Source organism: Bos mutus, chromosome 15, assembly GCF_027580195.1.
Source record: "Bos mutus isolate GX-2022 chromosome 15, NWIPB_WYAK_1.1, whole genome shotgun sequence".
Taxonomy (NCBI): Eukaryota; Metazoa; Chordata; class Mammalia; order Artiodactyla; family Bovidae; genus Bos; species Bos mutus.
Window position 1 is genome coordinate 75,936,026 of NC_091631.1, and position 21,532 is coordinate 75,957,557.

Sequence of the window (21,532 nt, forward strand, 5' to 3'; positions counted from 1 at the left end):
TTTTAATCATATAAGTCTATAGGTATGTCTTTTTTATGTCAATTCTGCCAAAAGCTGCATTTTTAATATGAGATAAAAGTTATTTTACAAAAAAATGCAAGGTTTTCACACCAGATTGGGTGACTGCATCAACTGTTTTTCCTTTATTTATTTCTTCTTCTTTTATTTAAATAATGAATTTATCTAGACATAGTGGGCCACCGCAGCTGCAGACCTCAATCTATAGTACATATTAAGCAATTTTCCATTTTCTTACCACGCCGTGCCTTTTCTCTGCTCCTTGGGAACCCTTCCAGCATCACTGGTGGCACTTGCTATGGGTCCCATATTATTATTCACCATTATTGGTGAATTGAACTAAATACATGAAAAATATGCAAGAATCATAAGAGATCACTCTTTACTGTGATATGCAATTTACCAGAGAGATGAACTATTCATGGCATCACACAGCATTTTAAGCAGATATAACACTTGAGCTAACCACAAAAGCAATAAGAGGATATTATGAAATTATTTCTGTAGAATCATATGTCCTAGAGGAATTCTATGCAGTTGTGATTTAATACTGCATCTTTACATTTGTGTATGTTTTTCTTGACTGGGAATGGTGCTGCTTATGGTTTGTAAGAGTTTATGTGCATAAGTATGTATCAGATCAGATCAGTCACTCAGTCATGTCCGACTCTTTGCAACCCCATGAATCGCAGCACACCAGGCCTCCCTGTCCTGTATACATACTTATACATACATATAAGTATGTATAAGTTTTAACTTAATAACAGATGTGTACATATTTTATGCTAGGGCATGATAAAGTAGACTAGAATCTATACTTATTTTATGTTATATATTGTCATCCATCTTATTTAATTTATATGCAGAGTACATCATGAGAAATGCCAGGCTAGAGGAAGCACAAGGTGGAATCAAGATTGCTGGGAGCTATATCAAGAACTTCAAATATGCAGATGACATCACACTTATGGCAGAAAGTGAAGAGTAATTAAACAGCCCCTTGATAAAGGTGAAATAAGGGAGTGAAAACCTGGCTTAAAACTCAACTATCATAAAATGAATATCATGGCATCTGGTCCCATAACTTCATGGCAAACAGATGGGAAAACAATAGAAACAGTGACAGACATTATTTTCTTGGGCTCCTAAATCTCTGCAGATGGTGACTGCAGTCATGAAATGAAAGGAAGCTTGCTCCTTGGAAGAAAAGTTATGACAAATCTAGATAGCATATTAAAAAGCAGAGACAATATGTTGCAAACAAAGGCCCATCTAGTCAAAGCTATGGTTTTTCCAGTAGTCATGTATGGATGTGAGAGTTGGACCATAAAGAAGACTGAGCATTGAAGAATTGATGCTTTTTAACTGTGGTGTTGGAGAAGACTCTTGAGAGTCCCTTGAACTGCAGGGAGATCAAATCAGTCATTCCTAAAGGAAATCAACCCTGAATATTCATTGGAAGGACTGATGCTGAAGCTGAAGCTCCAATATCTGACCACCTGATGTGAACAGCCAACTCGTTGGAAAAGATCCTGATGCTGGCAAAGATGAAGGCTGTAGAAGAAGGGGATGACAGAGGTTTAGATGGTTGGATGGTATTACTGACTCAGTGGACATAAGTTTGAGCAAACTCCAGGAGATCAGAAGGACAGGGAAGCCTGGCTTGCTGCATTCCATGGCATTGCAAAGAGTTGGACATGACTGAGGGACTGAACAACCCAATACTGCATTTCAGGCAGATTCTTTTTTTTTATTTAATTAATTTACTTTTTTCAGAGTCCCTTGGACTGCAAGGATATCCAAACAGTCCATCCTAAAGGAAATCCCTCCTGATCAGGCAAATTTAAAAAAAATATTTATTTTAATTGTAGGATAATTATTTTATAATATTGTGATAGTTTTTGTCATACATGGATATTAATCAGCCAGAAGAATGCATGTTTTCCCACCCTGAACACTCTGCCCTCACATCCTTCCCCAAACCATCCCTCTGTGTTTTCCCTGAGCACCAGTTTTGGGTGCCCTGCGTCATGCATTGGATCTGCACTGGTCATCTATTTTAAATATGGTAATATATGCATATTCATTGCTATTCTCTGAAATCATCCCACTCTCAGGTGGATTCTTCATCACTGAACTACACTGAAGTTTGATTGCCATGGTTTAAATAGTGGTTTGATTGTATACTAGATGTGTGACTGTAGACTGCTTATTTTATCCTCTTGTACCTAGTGTCTACTTTGATAAAATAAGGATAACTGAATGCCTATTTTATAGTGTTGTAGTAGAAATTGAATGAATATGTATACATAAAGTGATTAGAACAGGGCCTAAGATGAGAGCTCAGTGAATATTAATAGTTTATAAAACAATTCTCTATTATTGTAAAATTGAATTTATAAATACAAAGAAGATGGTAAATAGTATCATGATCTTATACACAAATACCAAAAGTTTAAAGTCCTAATTGCCATGGGCTATTAGAGAGAAGACATTTCTCTATGACCAGAACAGAGATTTCATATAAAAGCTCTTTTTTTTTTTTCCTGGAAAGAGGTCATTTTTATTATTTAGAAATTATATAAAAAAAGGTAAGTAAATTTCCTGTTTTTTGTTTTTTTCATCTGCCCTCGAGTACCCTACTCAAACTCTCAAGGCTTTACTCTGATTACCCTTGATTGCCTTTCCCTATCATTAGGCTCTCCTGATATCAAAACTTAAACATTTTCCTAGAGATTACTTTCTCCTATTGCATTCTCTATTGACTTCACAGATTGGCCCTTAGCAAACAAGAGACCCACTGCCTGTTTCAGTGTGCTGAGCTTTAATTTCATGCTCCACTAGGAAGAAGATTCTTTGATGTTATTCCTAGTAGCCATTTGAAATAGGGTGAATTAGGGAGAACAGGGCAATAGAGATTTAAGTTGACTTGCGGTTTCTAATAGTTGATAGCTTGTGGCAAACAATAATAGACAGTTTCTTAGTGAAACAATTTTAATCAAAAGCAAGCCGTATTACCCTCTGAATTTTTTCCTCCTTGAATATTCAATTTATATTCATCCTAGAAATCTATGAATCAGAATTTAAAATACTATAATTTTAAAAATGCATTCATATTACAAATCTCTCTTTTATCCATATGTATTTATAAAAACACACTTTTTTTTAAACTGAATGAGCCAAAATAAGTGAATAATTTTGAAGGCAGAAAGCATATCCTAGCATCTAGCACAGTACCTGGCATAGAACAGGTACCCTCAGTACATGCTTATTAAATGAATAAATGCCATTTTAAAATCAGATAGTACATTCTTATTCATCTAACATTTATTCTACATTCTCCAGGTTGCAGTCCCAGTGGAAAGCAGCTTCTCAGTCATTTACCAAATCAGTGTTTAACATATTCTTCCCATGAATCAATACTGTTAGCCTCCTTTTATAGAAAGGGAAAAATAGATCATATAGTTTTAAATAACATCCCCAGAACATAAAATAGGGCAAATTCATAGATGAAAATGATGTAACCCAAGATTTCTTATTTTTTTCCTATAACATGAAAGAATTTCAAATGCTCATAGAAAAGGAAGTCTCAATTAGAACATTCATATTTGCACCACTTGATTAAACAAATGAATACAAGAAAATTATGAAACATGTAATATATCAAAGTGAAAGGAATTAGTATTGTTGTGTATATATGTGTGTGTATATGTTTGTGTATGTGTGTGTGTGTGTGTGTGTATAGGCTTGCATGTATATTATAGATGAATGGGCTTAGGTAAGTAAAAAACTGGATGGATCAGAGGGAGGTTCTAGTTGGCATGTAATAAATGATGATGAATATACAGAACAAATGTAAATACAGATCTTAAGTTCTATTTTGAAGATTTAATATTTTATGAGAAAGAGTAAATCTAAGATTGATTCTTCAGCTGTATTAACGTAATGAATAATGCATCAGAGTAATTTTCTGATCCTTATGCATATGATATGTCATGAGGGGAAACTTTTTTCATTCTGCTACTGCTTGAACTTTGTTTTTGGCCCAGTATAGTTCATAACACTATGCTAATTTAGCATGAAGATCTTTCTTCTCTTGCACATCATTATTTCAAGTATTTGGTAAGCTTTTACATATGTTTGGCCCAATATCTGCTAGAACTTGTATTTCCAGAACATAGTCATAAGCAATCAGCAATTTAAAAGAGACACTGATGTATAGATCAGTCTTATGGACTCTGTGGGAGAGGGAGAGGGTGGGGAGATTTGGGAGAATGGCATTGAAACATGTATAATATCATGTATGAAACGAGTCGCCAGTCCAGGTTTGATGCATGACACTGGATGCTTGGGGCTGGTGCACTGGGATGACCCAGAGGGAGGGGATGGGGAGGGAGGAGGGAGGAGGGTTCAGGATGGGGAACACAGGTATACCTGTGGCAGATTCATTTCGATATTTGGCAAAACTAATACAATATTGTAAAGTTTAAAAATAAAATTTAGAAAAAAAATCTAAATATTTGTCTCAGGAATTTACAAGTATGCCCATAGCTCAAAGAGCTGGAAGAGTTTCCTGGAGAACTAGAAGCATATTGTAAGACCAGCTTTCAGGATTCTTGTGGCTTGTCATGTATTCCTGAGAAAAACAGATTGTATAAAATGTTCACTTAATACAACCTTGCTTTAAGCCTTTAGAGAGGTTATAACCCACTGTAATTACTATTAGCAGATCAATTATCATACCACAAGTTTGATAACTAGAAAAGCAAATATAGAAATAATAGATTTAAAGTTATAACTTAAGTTTTGTCTCACCAAAATGTACAGTTATCAACAGACAGTTTTGAGGCTACAGACAACCTGTTAAGCCATGTTACTCTACCAAGCGAGATTTCTATCCTTTTTTTTGGTTCTTGAAGTTGTCATAGCAGTTGATGCCCTAGCATAATATTGTTCTTTCTGATTTACTCTTGTCCTATCACTTACTACCCTCCCTCACATTTTGTGTCCCAGTAATGCCAGCAAATTTGGAAAACTCAGCAGTGGCCACAGGACTGCAAAAGGTCAGTTTTCATTCCAATCCCAAAGAAAGGCAATATCAAAGAATGATCAAACTACCACACAATTGCACTCATCTCACACCCTAGTAAAGTAATGCTCAAAATTCTCCAAGCCAGGCTTCAGCAATATGTGAACCGTGAACTTCCTGATGTTCAAGCTGGTTTTAGAAAAGGCAGAGGAACCAGAGATCAAATTGCCAACATCTGCTGGATCATTGAAAAAGCAAAAGAGTTCCAGAAAAACATCTATTTCTGCTTTATTGACTATGCCAAAGCCTTTGACTGTGTGGATCACTATAAACTGTGGAAAATTCTGAAAGAGATGGGAATACCAGACCACCTGATCTGCCTCTTAAGAAATTTGTATGCAGGTCAGGAAGTAACAGTTAGAACTGGACATGGAACAACAGACTGGTTCCAAATAGGAAAAGGAGTTCGTCAAGGCTGTATATTGTCACCCTGCTTATTTAACTTATATGCAGAGTATATCATGAGAAACGCTGGACTGGAAGAAACATAAGCTGGAATCAAGATTGCCGGGAGAAATATCAATAACCTCAGATATGCAGATGACACCACCGTTATGGCAGAAAGTGAAGAGGAACTCAAAAGCCTCTTGATGAAAGTGAAAGTGGAGAGTGAAAAAGTTGGCTTAAAACTCAACATTCAGAAAACGAAGATCATGGCATCTGGTCCCATCACTTCATGGGAAATAGATGGGGAAACAGTGGAAACAGTGTCAGACCTTATTTTTGGGGGCTCCAAAATCACTGCAGATGGTGACTGCAGCCATGAAATTAAGACACTTACTCCTTAGAAGGAAAGTTATGACCAACCTAGATAGCATATTCAAAAGCAGAGACATTACTTTGTCAACAAAGGTCCATCTAGTCAAAGCTATGGTTTTTCCTGTGGTCATGTATGGATGTGAGAGTTGGACTGTGAAGAAGGCTGAGCGCCGAAGAATTGATGCTTTTGAACTATGGTGTTGGAGAAGACTCTTGAGAATCCCTTGGACTGCAAGGAGATCCAACCAGTCTATTCTGAAGGAGATCAGCCCTGGGATTTCTTTGGAGGGAATGATGCTGAAGCTGAAACTCAAGTACTTTGGCCACCTCATGCGAAGAGTTGACTCATTGGAAAAGACTCTGATGCCGGCAGAGATTGGGGACAGGAGGAGAAGGGGACGACAGAGGATGAGATGGCTGGATGGCATCACTGAGTCAATGGACATGAGTCTGAGTGAACTCCGGGAGTTGGTGATTGACAGGGAGGCCTGGGGTGCTGCGATTCATGGGGTCGCAAAGAGTCAGACATGACTGAGTGACTGAACTGAACTGAATACCATATAGAGATTTCCACAGCTTCCCTGCTGTTCCTTGCTTTAGCATTGATAATCATGCTGTCTTTTCTACTGCCAATATTTTTCTTCTACTCATTATTTCAGATTCAACTCATTTTGTAATATTCTCCAAGAGACTTCCATGAACACAGAGATTGGGTATCTACTCTCTGAACCCAATAGTTAGGTCTCACTGATATATTTGTAACTCTGTATACTGCTTTCCATGTGTATTTACCCTTTCAGGTCAGAGTCTCTATCTTATTCACATTTTTAGCTCTCAATGCCACAAACAATCCAAGACACAGGATTGGGACTCAATAATTTTTTGTTGTTTTTGAGTCATTAGCTGAAGGTAGTTCACAGAGAAGGTAGAAGTCCAATGTGAGTATTCACAGAAACATTTCTAGTAGACTTAAAAGGTAAAGGGAGCTTTTCATTTCATCTTAACCAGTCAGAACCCAAACATCCATTAGAGACAGGGGGTTATAATGTTTCAACAGAAGAATAAGGTTGTTGTAATTTATTAGTTTTTAGAGGGGAATTATAAAGACAAATTAGCATATGTGAGGGTCAGATACTAAGGAAGTCTCTCACGGCACCAGTATTTTGTCTGGAAAATAAGATCAGAGTTTTAAGGATTCTGGGGCCTCATTTGTGCATGATAACTGTAAAATCATTTTTAAAAAATGAAGAAAAATATGGCAGAATTTAATTGGGAGATAAACAAGGTGAACTCAATACATTTTTGTGGAGAGATCGTTTTGAGCAATTTTTTTTTTTTAAGAACTAGCTTCTCAATTCTGAAGGGTTGAAAACTGCAGTGATCCAGGAGCCTCAGTCTGACAGGATTATGGCAGGCTGGCATTCTACAGAGCACTCTCCTTCAGGCCAAAGTAAGTTTAGGGTTCCATGGCCAGGGCTCCAGGGCAGTAGGAGTGCTGGCCTCTGAATGCTGACTTGAATGATTAATGTGGTAATCTGTGTTAGTGTGGGTCAAAGAGAGAAACAGATATTCCAGATTTATCCAGTGGTCATTTCCCTGGGTCCTGTACAATATCATTGTTGGAAATGTGACCACAAGTAAGATTAGATAATGCAAGCAATACAAGAGCAGGAGAGACACAACTTGAAAGGTTCATTCAACATGTGTTAGGGACAGTGGTAACTGATGGGACCTTCTTCATTGCTGAGATTTACAGTTATAGATAAATTATCTTTCTTATCCCTTTGGTTTCTTAAAGCAATAATGAAAAATTCCAACCAGATTCAGAGCCAGGTTATGAAGGAAAGTCTCTAGCAAAACAATTTTACAATGTCACATGCAGATTATTTGAAAAGGTACTGTGGTATATTATATTTTATAATAAATGGTGGAACAGAAAATTCTTTTGAGCTTGAGGCTAACTAATTATTGCTTTACCATGTGTCTGTTGAAAAGAGGGAACTCCTCACTCTTATCTTACTGTTCTAGCTTTGACATCATCCTCACTTGCTTAGACTGTGGTGGTGGTTTAGTCACTAAGTTATGTCTGACTCTTGCAACCCCATGGACTGTAGTCCACCAGGCTCCTCTGTCCATGGGATTTCCCAGGCAAGGATACTGGAGTGGGTTGCCATTTCCTTTTTCAGGGTATCTTCTTAAGCCAGGGATAGAATCGAGGTCTCCTGCATTGTAGACTGCATTACAGACTGAGCCATTTGCCTATTCAGTGATATTATTTCTTCAGTCTACCTCCCTATTTTAATTCATGCTCCAAATATTCTTCATAACTTTTGTGAACCTAATCTTATTCTACTAAGCAGTAGAAATGTTGATGACTACAGGATGGATTTTTATTCACTTCACAAATCTCATTAAATATTGCTGCTTGATCACTTTCTACCACTCTCCTTCATCTTAGGACTACTTCTTTTTGTATAAGCTATCCTCCTTAGATAGGATAAAAAAGCCATAAACTAAAGAGAGTCTTGGGATGTTACTGATTTGTGGAAATCTAGATTAATTTTGATAATATTTTGATAAGTTCTGAGAAATTGTCTAAAAATATCTAAAGTACACTCAAAAATTAATATAAATAAGGAAGTGCAAAAAAGACTTTTGTGTAAGTTTTTAAAGCCTTTTTAAAAAGTGCCTTCTTCTCCATGGGAAACACTGAGACCCAGATTTGTTAACTGAGTTCTCCTGGACTGAGCAGTCAGTCAGAATTAAAGGCAAACTGAGACAGCATGTTCCTGTTTCCAAGTTCTATAACCAAAGAGGTAACCAAGGTCCCTTTGTATGTGTATTGTGTGTTTGAACTGATAGTGTGAAAGAAATTTCATTCTTCTAAATGAAAAAGCTTGTTTCCTTTGTATAATGGTACAATTCCTTTGTAGCTCTAAGAATCAGTTGTAGAAAATATATCATTCCTGGAGGCAGAAGTATGAAAGATAAAATACATTTCATTGTAATGAGAAAGCTAGAAACACATTTTCTAGGTTTCCTGAACAGTGGATGAGCACAATCGGAGTGGACTTGATCTTTGGGTTTAAAACCTTGTTTTTATAATATTCTTAGATTTTATGTGGCTCATTCAGCTTTAAAGTACATAGTGCATATGTTGCTGCTGTTCAGTCACCCAGTCATGTTGTGACACTTTGCTACCCATGGACTGCAGCACGCTAGGCCTCCTTGTCCCTCACCATCTCCCGGAGTTTGCCCACATTCACGTTCATTGCATCAGTGATGCATCCAGCCATCTCATCCTCTAACTCCCTCTTCTCCTTCTGCCCTAAATCTCTTCCAGCATCAGAGACTTTTCCAATGAGTTGCCTGTTCGTATCAGATGACCAAAATACTTAAGCTTTGATATCAGTCCTATCAGTGAATAGTCAGGGTTGATCTCCTTTAAGATTCAGTGGCTTGATCTCCTTGCTGTTCAAGGGACTTTTCAAGAATTTTCCGCATCATCACAGTTTGAAAGTGTCAATTCTTTGGCATTCTGCCTTCTTTACGGTCCAGCTCTCACAACCATACTTAACCACTGGGAAGACCATAGTCTTGACGATGTGGACCTTTGTTGGCAGACTAATATCTCTGCTTTTCAACATACTCTCTAGGTTTGCCATTGCTTTCCTGCCAAGAAACAATCATCTTCAGCTTTCATAGCTGCAGGCACCATCTGCAGTGATTTTGGAGCCCAGGAAGAGGAAATCTGTCACTATTTCCACATTTTCCCATTTTCCCTTCTATTTTCCATGCTATAAAGGGGCCAGATGCCATGATCTTACTTTTTTTTTTTAATGGGTAGCCTTAACCCAGCTCTTTCACTCTACCCCCTCACCGTCATCAAGAGACTCTTTAGTTCCTCTTTGCTTTCTGCCATTAGAGTGGAATCATTTGCATATATGAGATTGTTGTTGTATATATTAAGATGCATTTCTGTTCTTCTTATGACATGTTTCTCAAAATGTCTTTTAAGACATTTTGAAGATGTTAATTCAGTAATTTAGGAAGCACGTTAGTACTTTTGAAGATAGATTTGAAGATCATTAGAAATTTGATCTGTCATCAATTCACATACATGAAAAAAGTCTGTGGAAAAAATGCCAAATAATCACACATCACACTATAATAAGGAAAAATACTAGTTGTTAAATAGTTTTAATTTTCATTTTATATTGCTCTTAGTTCAAAAGCAGTGTATCTTATGATTCAATCTATTTCTCTTCCTAAATGCCTTTTATAATTTGTCTTCCTGTTTTCAAATGTTGAGCAAAAGAAGCACCAAATAGGCAGAAAGACTGTCTTATTTGTTAAGCTTTATTAAGCCATAAAGCTTAACTGACCTCAGTATATCTTACTTCATGCCTTGCTGCTGCTGCTGCTCCTAAGTCGTGTCAGTCATGTCCAACTCTGTGACCCCATAGACAACAGCCCACCAGGCTTCTCTGTCCCTGGGATTCTGCAGGCAAGAACACTGGAGTGGGTTGCCATTGCCTTCTCCGACTTCATGCCTTAACCTGAGGCAAACAGGTAATGTGGGACTTTGCTCTTTTACTGATAATATACAATTGGCATATTTACAGGTTCCACATACAATCATATATAATGTTACATTATACAAAAAAAAAAAGTAAAAACATAAGTTTTACATGTCTGCTGCTGTAGGACACAAAATAATCATTTATCTTGCATTCATAGCTATACCTCTGATTATAAAACAATGTTACTGAAATTGAAAATTAATTTTTATTGTCTGTTGAGTTGTTGAATAGGATGTATGCTTTGTTTAACTAAAAACTCCCAGGATATCAGTGCATAACTTGTCTTCTTATTTCTACAACCATCTTTGTGACTCTCCAAAAACTTACAATCCTACCTTCCTAACCCCACAAACTACCCTTCACTCTTGTGAATGCACTAAGGTGGCTGTATTACTTCAAATATGGGTTATTTGGGAAGTATTTCCAAAAAAAATATTTTCTGTATAATGTACTTAACTAAAATGTTACTTTCCTATTGTATACATAGATTGCTTACATTGTTATATAACATTGCTTTATTGTTGCTTTAACAAAGCAACAATACAATGAAGTTTTAGGATCAAGACCCTATGTTATTAAGTATTTTAATATTGTAATAACATGGAAATAATTTTATCATATACTGACTATACTATTAAAGTTCATTAAAAAATTTAAGCTTGACCTATTCAGATATGACTATTTCAGTTGTCTCATTATTTCCTAGTTTAGTTGTCTGTTTTAACATCTTAAGTAACTTCCTATTGTTTCTATTAATGATTTTACAATGAAGCCCTAAGATAAAAGGAATAATGGAGATTTCTATTGTATGGGAAAGAATGCTAATTTTCAAAGGAATGAGAAAAGAAGTCTGTTATATTCATCCTAAAGCCAATTATAAAATAAAACAACAAATTTTAAAGCACATTTTGTCAGGTTATTTTGAAGGCTTTAGCAGTTTAAATATAATTAGGTATTTCCCTGTGTCTATATGCATGTCCATGGTTTATAGATTTTGCACATTTACTCCTGCTGTTTCTGGAAATAACTGTTTACTTCAAAATGCATTCTAATCCCCTATCAAAATGCTTTAATTTAGGAAAATTCACAAAAGTAATAAAAAACAGAAGCTGCATTATGAAACCAATTTTCCTTCTTGAAGAGAAGCAGACATATGAGTAGGAAGTTATGCCAGTCATATGGGGTTTTTTAAATTATGGGACATAGACAAAGTTGACTTGCTGTAACTTCTTAACCTAAATTGATGATCCTGATACTTTGTCTCAAATGCCCCTTCTTCATGCCAGACTACTTCACCAGCCCAAGCTAGGAAGAGACTCCAAACACTCTATATCTAGCTTACCTCTTCACGCTAACCAAAGATATTTTCAATATTTTATTGTCAGATGGTATAATAGTTATGTGCAAGTATAGCAAAAATAATTTAGTAAGCAATCATAATGTGTAGTCATTGTGCCAATCACTATGTTTTGTTTTAATTAGCCATCACAAAAATTCTGTGAGATTCTCAAATTCTGCATTATTCTCATTTTTCAATGAAGAATCTTAGGAAAGGTAAAACAACTAGCCCAAGATCATAAGAACGTGAACTCAAGAGCTGGGGTTTGAATTTAGAACTGTGTACTCCAAAATCAATTTTCTCTTGATTTCTGATCAGTAAAACACTAGGCTAATTGAATCATCTAAAAGCTACAAATTGCTTTATGATATAAAAGGAAAATGAGAGTTTTGGTCTGGTCTCTTAATGGTGATTTGTAGACATGTGGATGGCTTTTTGCTTGTAACAATGAGTGTAAGGGATGAATCTGATATTATTGCTATTGGTAGAAAGGAGTATTTGGCAAGGGTTCTAGAATTCCTGCAATTGTTGAGACAATTTCATGCAACAAAAACTTCCATGTGACCTGCTGAATATCAAAAATCAGATGTATGTAGCATGAGGTGAAACTCATTTTCTCTATTAACTGAGCCAAAATCTAATTCTACTTCACATATAAGCCCAATGTTTTTCTTTTTTTTTCATGTCTTTGATATACACTAAAATTTTAAGGATGCAATGACCATACCAATGAAGGGATAGCATGCTTTTTTTGAGAGGTTGGGATCTTGCCAAAGATTATCCATAGGTAGGAAGCCACTCATAACATTTAAGTTGTCAATGAGGCTCCTTTATATAATTCTGTGTTTGGAGTTGTCACATCCCTCTGAATCTACCCGTAGGGGCAAGAATCTGACTGTTCCATCAGTTTGTCTAGGATAGTCATGCCTGATAATTTACACAATGTAGTCCATATCATTTTTTCTAACTGTGTATTTTTTTTTTTTAATTTCTCCTCTAGTTTGCAATTGTTGTTCAGGCACTTATGTCATGTTCAGTTCTTTGCAATCCCAAGTACTAAGTATGCCAGGCTCTTCTCTCCTCCACTATCTCCCAGAGTTTGCTCAAAGTCATGTCCATTGAGTCAGCAATGCTATCTAATCATCTCATTCTCTGCCACCCCTTCTCCTTTTGCCTTCAATTTTTCCCAATATCAGGGTCTTTTCCAACAAGTTGGCTCTTCCCATCAAGTGGCCAAAGTATTGGAGATTGTTTCATCAACAGTCCTTCCAGTGATGTTGCAGTAAGACCACAATGTTTATTTTCTTTGAAAAATGAAGTGGGTAGTTAGAATATGCTATCTAGTAATTTTATTTTGGCACAGGAAAAGAAAGATGTTATAAGAAATATCTGATGTGGTACAGAGTGCTGGGTCTCATTAGGCTGTTGTTGTTCAGTCGCCAAGTCATATCCAACTGTTCACAACCACATGGACTACAGTATGCCAGGCTTCCCCGTCTCTCACCATCTCCCAGAATATGCCCAAGTTCATATTCATTGAATCAGTGATGCCATCCAACCATCTCATCCTTTGCCATCCTCTTCTCCTCTGCCTTCAATTTGTTCCCAGTATCAGGATCTTTTCCTCTGAGTCCACTGTTCACATTAGGTGGCCAAAGTATTGGAGCTTTAGCTGAGAACCATGCATTTCCTGATCAATTTTTCTACAGGAGGACCTGGAGTCAGGTACTACCGGCCTATGATTATAAGCACAGTCTGTTTTGTCTTAAGCTTACTAGCGTCTACATTGTTATTTTGATCTCCTTCCCTCTTAGGAGTGTTTCAGGGTCCTTCAGTACCCCAGCTGCTTGCTCATTGTTCATCTGTTTTCCAGTGATGATGATGGTCTGAAGCCTGAGAAATAAGTTTAAATCCTGGTTCTCACACTTCACTTGGGAGGCTGCACAGTACCTACTGTCCTCACAAAGCTTGTGTTTTCCATTTCAAAGCTATTACTCAACACATATATGATAAGATTGTGGTGAACAGTTGAGCAGCTCTCTCTCTCTCTCTCTCCATATATATTTATATAGCGTGACACATATACATTTGTATATAGATAGATACACACACACACACACACATACACACTTTTACTCTGAAAGCTCTAGTCGGTCATTGTTAAGTTAATTACATTACATAATCTCTCCTCAATCTAAGGAATGGTTCTGTGTTTTGCTTAGTTCTAATTCATGCATGGATTTTTTACTTTAGTACAAATTTCAACCTGCAGGCTGTGATTTTCTCTTGGATCTAATGAATTGCCTATCATTATTACGTTAGTGTGGCCAGCCTGTGCATTTGACTGTCCCTTTTGCACTTACTCAGGCATTTGCTAATGTTTAGGCAACTGGCCCAACACTTTTCCCTAAAACTCTGACATTTGAAAAACGGGAGGGTTTTTGTTCTCCTGACAAAGGAGAGGGATACCCTCTTCCTTGTTCTGCATTCTCAGGCAGGAAGGCCATTTCCTCAGGATTTAAAATAAACTAATTGTGTCCAATGCAATTGACTCTCTAGGTCCAGGAAAGCAGCCATACTTTGAAGTCACTTTCCGCATGTGAAAGGAAGACACACAAGTGTGGCAGCAGACAGTAATTTTAGTTTTAAGCCTCTATTTCATGCCATGTCATGTGAGGAGAAAATACATAAAATATCAGTCAACAACAAAAATAATGACAATAACAATAAGGATAAAAATGCGATCCTTGATTGAGCCCAGGTGTCAGGAGCTTGCTAATCACTGTAAATGTATTAGCTTAATTAATGTTTAAAATAATATATGAGGCAATGCCATTGCCCTCAGTCTACTGCCTAAAGCCACTTGGTTTGTAAACTATAAAACTGAAATTTGAACACAAGTCTGTATGATTCATTTTGAAACCCATGGTCTTCACAATTGTAGTGAAAATACAGATATTATTTACTTTATAGTATAAAAAATTCAAATGTATAACTTTGGTCACATTACTTACAAATAAATAAATTCTTCCAATTACTGAGTTTGGGAAATAAATTGTTAATTGACCCTTCATTGATGTCTCCCAGTGATATTACAGATATTTTTCAAAGAGTGGTTTTAAGTGAACAAAATTTCAAATGTCTCAGAAAAATATAGTGATAAAGCAGCACTTCAAAAACTCAATGCACTGACATAACAAAATATAAAAAAATAATGTATAAAAACAGTATCAATTTTTTTTGTTAAAGCATAAAGGAACGGAATTCAGCTTCAAAAGGAGGCTCAAAGGACTTTAAGAGTACAACCATGATTTTATTAGACCACAGTGATCTGCTTTAGAAGTCTTTGAAGTTAAATACCCCTAAAAACCTTAAAAGCAATGCAACTTAGAACCCAGAATGAAACTGCTTAAGGCCTCTAATCATTGATTTATATGAGTTTTTGAATCACAAAGGAAAATCATATGAGAACGTTGGCGTGTGCATTGTTTAGAACAAACCACAGAGAATTGAGAAACTGTTGAAACTTAAACTGGTCTTTCCATAAACAAACTAGTCTTGATTAGATAAAATAGTATTATCTCCTTAAAATGGAGACCTCTGTCTGAAAAGCATAGGCTTAAACCTTGTCTCTACAGCTTATTGGCTGCATGGCTTGGGCAAATTGAACACTTAGAATCTATAAATTCACATCTGTAAACCATGGTACTTAACCCTACCTTCCAGTATGGATAGAGAGTAAGTGATATTAATAATGCCAAGTGCTTGGGATCATGATGAGCACACAGTATATCTTCAATAAAATGCAATTTGTGCTTTTATCCTTAGAATTCTTTCTTACTTAAAAATTGTTTTTATTCTAGCATAATGCATCATTCAGTTCAGTTCAGTTCAGTCCCTCAGTCATGTCCGATTCTTTGCGACCCCATGAATCGCAGCATGTCAGGCCTCCCTGTCCATCACCAACTCCCAGAGTTCACTCAAATTCATGTTCATCGAGTTGGTGATGCCATCCAGCCATCTCATCCTCTGTCATCCCCTTCTCCTCCTGCCCCCAATCCCTCCCAGCATCAGGGTCTTTTCCAATGAGTCAACTCTGCGCATGAAGTGGCCAAAGTACTGGAGTTTCAGCTTCAGCATCATTCCTTCCAAAGAAATCCAGGGCTGATCTCCTTCAGAATGGACTGGTTGGATCTCCTTGCAGTCCAAGGGACTCTCAAGAGTCTTCTCCAATACCACAGTTCAAAAGCATCAATTCTTTGGTGCTCAGCTTTCTTCACAGTCCAACTCTAACATCCATACATGACCACTGGAAAAACCATAGCCTTGACACCATTTATTTGTTTAGTTCTAGCATTCTCTCCTTTATTTGGGAAATGAGCTCATATATATTTTGAGATACAATGTATATTTTTGTAGAACAAATTCTTTCAATGGAAACATTGAAAACTTGGAAAATACAGGAAAAAGGTAGAAAAAAATTCTATCTCTATTACTTCAAAATAAAACCTTTAAAATACTTTTCTGAACTTTTCATTTCTTCTTCTGTATATATTTTCACACGGTTAATTCAATAAATATGTGATTAGTCATTTAATAGGCACTAACCATTAACCTAGGAGCAAACATTCATTGTGTTGTTTTCACTTCCCACTTTCACATTGTAAGTCAAGCCTGACCTTTTAATCGATATAGTTGCTGATGATGCAGGAACATAGATTTGGCACATTCCTTACAAGTTGTTCATACAGCTTCTTTGGTTTCCTTGCTTCTTCCATCTAAATGGGATTGATTTTCTTTGACTCTCTTTGGAAATTTCACATAAACTGTCTTTAAGCTGTGATTCTGTGCTGCCTTCAGATTACTGTTGACCTGGGGACTCCTGAATGTGAGTCTTGACCTGGCCAGCCCACCTCCTTCTGTTAAGCAACTTAGGTAGTAACAAAAAATGTAATTTACTTAGTGAAGGCCTGATTCAACCTCCTGAACATTACTGTGGACACGACTGAGCACACACACACACATTCATTAATTCAGTCTCAATGATTAGTCACAACTAGTAACTCACTGTATCTCTCAAATTGAAAACTACAGTTTAAAAGCTTTGGAAGCATAGTTATTCAGTTGTGTCTGACTCTTTGCAACCCCATGGACACTAGCCTGCCAGACTCCTCTGTCCATGAAATTCTCTAGGCAAGAATACTGGAGTGGATTGCCAGTTTCTTCTCCAAGGGATCTTCCTGATCCAGGGATCAAACCTGGGTCTTCTGCACTGCAGTCATATTCTTCACCATCTGAGGCATAAGAGAAGCCCAAAAACTTTGAAAGTTTTCCAAAAATAAGTAAAAAGGTAAATTCTAAAGTTTTAAGAGGGACAAAAATTAGTATGTAATTTTGTTTTTTTACAAAATGTACTTTTATTGCTTACAATATCAACACAGTCATAGAGTTATGCAGATATACTTTACAATGTGTGGTTTATTTGAACATACAAATGAGATTCAGCAAACTCAGGATTTGGTTATATATCATATGTTATATCATAAAGGCTTATCAGGAGGGAAACCTCCGGATTTGTTAAATGTTCAAACATTTATTGAGTAACAAGTGTGTAAGAGGCACTGTTAAAGGCCTGAATCCAAACGTATATAAGCAATTTACCTTCTAAAGAGAGCAGTGCATCTTATGTTCCCATTGAGCTTTGTGCAGGCTTATTTTAGAGCACTGAGCATATAATATTGTTAGGAACTACTATGTGTCTTGCACACAATGAACTCCGTGTTTCTTAAGGCAAGGTGTTGTGCTGTTCTCATTGTCATTTCCCAGAATCTGGCACAAAAGAGTTTTTTAGTAAAATATTCAGTATTGAGCTGTTCACTTGTAAGAATAAGAAGAGTTAAAAAGTCTGAATGCACTCTACCTAAAATGAAGTATCAGGGATCAGATTTACCCTTCCATGAGAAACAACTAAAAAAAAAATGCAAAATTATGAAGCCATAGTTTTCTAAACATTGGACATTAGACCATGAAGGATAGTAATCCCTAAGAAACAAGAAACAAATGACACATGCTCTAGGATTGTCCCAAGTCTCTGCCAGAAAGTTCCAAGACCACAGAGTCAGGAGACAGAAACTTGTTGGACTCTGGTGGTCTCCTGAGCCGAGGAGAGGAAGCAGTGAGGATGGAGAGACCGAATCACCTCCTTTCTGCTGTGGGATTTGAGAGTACAGGGCACAGTGGAGAGGGGGGAGCTGTGCAGGGAGGGAACTTCAGCAATCTGCAGAGCACCCCCTGAGTCTTCTGCAGAATTCTGACTAGTGCTCTGTGTAAGGAAATTACCTGGGACCAGTGCAGCAAGCACCCAAAAGGATTAAAAGAAACAATACCGACTTGCCCACAGGTTCTGTAAAAGTACCGATTCCCACCACTTAGAGTGGAACCTCATATTTATGGGGCATCGGGTAGAAAGCTCAAAAGGGTCTTGCCTCAGTAAGAAGGCAAATTAATTCTAGATTAAAGAACACTGACTCCTACTTACAAGGCTTAACAACAAGACCCAAAAGACCTAAACTGTTTCCAAGAAACTTTTAACTTTATCTCGGTTAAAGCTATCTATCTGTGTATCAGCTATCTATCATCTATCAGCTGTTTATATTTATGTATATATGTGTATGCATATATAATTCTATGATGCAGTAACACAATTATATCTAGCTACTGTGTTTTTCTTTCTAGTCAGGCTCCACATTTTAAATGTTTGTGATTTAAAATTATACTGGGGAAATACTTCCTCAGTATAAACCAGGACATTCTAAGAAAAAGAAGCAAACTTCTGATGCCACAGGATGAGTATTGCATAAGATTTTACAAACTTTGTCTATATCAAAACATGATATAGATGAGTCAAGTTTCCTTACCTGTAAACTGAAGGAAGCATTTGGTGTGATCATCCTTTCTAAGGTATTTTTTAAAACTTAAAGTTGATAGCATTTTCATGTTCTTTTCATTTGGGGCTAATTTTTAGACACAGTTATTCCAGAAAGTTGCTTTTGTAAGTGCATGGCTATGAGATTAAATTCAACAACACATATGTTGTCTTTTGGTAGTGTTGCAGATGTTTTCAAAAACTGGAAAAAACAAATTAATCATGAGCAAGCAATGACAAAAAATGGTTCCACATTATGTGCTTTCAAACAAACAAGTTTGCAAAACCTGAGGCTCTGAAAAATGTAGACTGTATTGAAAAAAATTATTTCCAGGTAAGGAGTAATTTTTTGTTTCTTTCTATAAATGAATATAAGGATTGAGCAATGCAGTGTTTAGCACAGTGACTTTAATATAGTAACTGTGTTTCTTATTGATTTATGCTAGAAACAAAATCATTATTAGTCATTACTTAACATTATTTTATAGACTAGCAAACTTTAATTATAGATTATAAATTAGAATTGATTTCTCAAATAAATTTTCACAATAGTTTTGATTTTCTATTGGAGAAGTATACTTATCACTGAATAAGCAAATATGTGTATATAAATAAGTAAATAAACGAAATTATGTACCTGGTTATGAATGATATTTAGCCAAATTTTTCCATAACTTTAAAAAAGATATTTTTTTCTGAATAGATATTATCTAATTTACCTATAGTGCTTTGAATTTACCTATTTATTAAATCAACTTTGTGATTCTCTTCTTTGTGTAATCTGAGTTGACTTAATATAGAATTTATACATTTTTCATTCAATGAACAATTTAATATCAATATTAGCTTTGAGGAGAAATTAGTCATAATCACATCTAGAGCTAACACCAATACTTTTAGAAACTTCTTATGGAGAAAATAATTCAATTATTCAATTACTTACCCTATTTCTGCTCTAACTGTTTTCACTGCTCCCACTGAGATTAATGATCTGGTAAAGAAAATTTGCACTGAAAGAACCAACAGTCAGAAGGAGTAAATGTAAAGGCAAATTTTGTATCAAACTATCTTTAGTCATAGTCAAGTGCAACATTGGTAGCAAAGGATCTAATAAATTCTTTTCAATATCATCATGAGGAATCCTAAAATCCATGGTCCTTCCTACCAAGAAAACAAAATAAAATTTGTCTTTCAAAATATAAATACAGGAGAAATAAAGAAATTAAGGTATTTTTAAATTTTGCTTTTACATTTGTTGTTAAGGGTCTTGTGTTTTAGTGGTTAAGCCTGAACAATCAATGTTCAGTTTTCAGAGTACGAAATTATTTGTTGGTCTACATTACCTAATGAATTCAATGCATATTTATTAAATATGTACACTATATTTGGTACATTTTAATCTTGTTTAGATTAAAGGTGAATTCAGTAACTCTAAGAAGATAGCTCGGAGAAGGCAATGGCACCCCACTTCAGTACTCTTGCCTGGAAAATCCCATGGACAGAGGAGCCTGGTAGGCTGCAGGCCATGGGGTTGCGATGAACAGGACATGACTGAGAGACTTCACTTTCACTATTTACTTTCATGCATTGGAGAAGGAAATGGCAACCCACTCCATTGTTCTTGCTTGGAGAATCCCAGGGATGGGGGAGCCTGGTGGGTTGCCATCTATGGGGTCACACAGAGTCAGACACGACTGAAGCGACTTAGCAACTACAGCAGCAGCAAGAAGATAGCTGAGAAATATTTCCTAGGTATCTTTGAGAGCATTTACATTTATATTAAGATAGTGGGACTATAGTTTTATGCCAGGAAAATGTAAATTCCCTCAAAACAAAACTTTAGTTGTACAATAATTTCCCTTTTCATTTAATTATTTCAATAATTTCTATATGTATGTACAGTCAAACTTTGGGATTTCATAGGGTAAAATTTCTGGTTTTAAAAAACTATAGATGGGAGGTTTATTGTATGTAGGCCTCTGTATAAGGAAAATAATACTTATCTTGTAGTATTTTTTCAGGAAATAAAGATCTAGTGCATGCATTTTAATATTTTAATAGTGGATGTTCCAGTGGTTAAATACATTGGTCAAATAATAAGTCATAATAGAAGTTTTGAAAATACTTAGAACTTTATTATACTAAAAATAATACATTGAAAACTGAGATGATACAACAAAAGCAGAATATAGATATTGATATAGATATGTCTCTAATGACTATGTTAGAAAACATAAAAATTAAAAATTAATAGACTAATAGTCAAAATTAAGTCTTTTTTTAGATGAAATCTAGATAACAAAAATTAATCATTTAAAAGTTAGCAGCCAGTCCAGGTTCGATACAGGATCCTTGGGGCTGGTGCACTGGGATGACCCGGAGGGATGGTACAGGGAGGGAGGCTGGAGCGGGGTTCAGGATGGGGAATACGTGTACGCCTGTGGCGGATTCATGTTGATGTGTGGCAAAACCAATACAATATTGCAAAGTAATTAGCCTCCAATTAAAATGAATAAATTTAAAAAATAAATTTAAAAAATTAACTTTAGCAGCCAAATAACAGTCAGTGTATTCACCATGTTGTATAACTACTCCTCTCTCTAGTTCCAGATCATTTTCACTACCCTTAAAGAGCCCTGTACCCATTGAGAACTTCCCTGGCATTGCTCCTGTCCAACTCTTTAGGACACCATGGACTGGAGCCCGCAAGGCTCCTATGTCCATAAGATTTTCCTTGCAAGAATTCTGGAGTAGGTTGCCACTTCCTCCTCCAGGGGATCTTCCTGGCCCAGGGATCAAATGCACATCTTCTGCGTCTC